At 38.9% G+C, this 1,522-nt stretch overlaps 1 protein-coding gene across 2 annotated transcripts in view; it reads left to right on the forward strand.

The window, feature by feature from the left end:
• Positions 1 to 1,522, forward strand: part of Tmem39a (transmembrane protein 39A) — a 29,248-nt gene that overhangs the window by 11,828 nt on the left and 15,898 nt on the right. The window lies entirely within an intron of this gene.

Consider the following 1,522-nt stretch of genomic DNA (forward strand, 5'->3'; position numbering starts at 1 on the left):
TAGACCAGGCTGGCCTCGAACTCAGAAATCCGCCTGCCTCTGCCTCCCGAGTGCTGGGATTAAAGGCGTGCGCCACCACGCCCGGCTGTAGTTGAATTTGAAATATTCATTTTCAGATAACATTCACTTGAAATAGTTTATATACTACTTGTGAAATGTCCTAACAAGAAACAATTTGAGTTTATTAGAACTTCCAGTTTTGAAAAGACAGGGTTAAATCTGAAAATTAAAATCTAAGCCTTAGTGGACAGAGGAAAGAGTCGCAGTAGTAGATGATCTTCTAAAAGATTGGTGTTGTTGATAGAGGTGGTCGTTGGTATCATCTTTCATTCATATATATATATATATATATATATATATGTACATGTATATGTGTAAACTTGGTGAGGCAAGAGAATGTGGTTTCACAAATTCTACTGTATTTAACATGAAAACAAATGACCAAAACAAAAAATGGTACCTTAGCCAAACTCACTGGTGATTCTTAACCTTGGAAAGTTATATTTCAGTATGAAATTCTAAATGAATATTTGCTATAATCATAGATAACTAAGAGCCATCTTTCTCTTTTATTTATTTATTTTTTATTTTATGTGCACTGGTGTTTTGCCTGCATATATGTGTCTGAGGATACCAGATCTTAGAATTATAGACAGTTGTAAGCTGCCACGTGGTTGCTGTGCATTGAACCTGGGTCCTCTGGAAGAGCAGTCAGTACTCCCAATTGCTGAGCCGTCTCTCTAGCCCCCAGCTTTTCCCTTTATTAAGATTTATTTTTTTATTTATGTGTATGTATTTGTGTGAGTGTATGGCACGTGTGTGCTGGTGTCCATGGTAGTCAGAAGAGGGGACAGATCTCTTGGAGCTGGAGTTATGAGTGGCTGTGAGCAACCTAACATAGATGCTGGGGACCACATTGGGCTCCTTTGGAAGAGCTGCAAGCTCTTAACTGCCAAGCCATCTTTCCAGTCCCAGAGTTTTCCTCTAGAGCAGACATAAGCATCTGTGTGTATGAGTTCTAACTGAAGCACTGGATTTCTGTGAACTTAACTGCAAAGCTGTGGTAGTAAGATTGCTTCTTTTCAACAGTGGGGAACCTTTCACCAAGTTTGTTTCAGGAGATGAAAGTAGATAGAACTTGATCTGTTGACACATGCCTGAAGTACCAACACTCGGGAGGTGAAGCCAGTGTGATCAGGGAGTTAAGACTAGCCTTGTTATGTAGTGAATTCAAGGCTAGCCTGGACTACGTACTTAAAAATAAGCAAAATAAAAATAGGTGCCTTTTTCTTTTTTAAAGCAGGGTATGTACCACCTAGATGTATTCCTAAGCCCTCATTTTACTTACCATAAGTACTTAGACTGGCCTTGAGCCCAATGCAGACCAGGGAAACTTGAACTTTCTGTCCTCCTGCTTCCGTCTTCTTTTTTTATTTATTTATTTATTTATTTATTTATTTATTTATTATATGTAAGTACACTGTAGCTGTCTTCAGACACTCCAGAAGAGGGCGCCAGATCT

This window comes from Mus caroli, chromosome 16, assembly GCF_900094665.2.
Source record: "Mus caroli chromosome 16, CAROLI_EIJ_v1.1, whole genome shotgun sequence".
Classification (NCBI taxonomy): domain Eukaryota; kingdom Metazoa; phylum Chordata; class Mammalia; order Rodentia; family Muridae; genus Mus; species Mus caroli.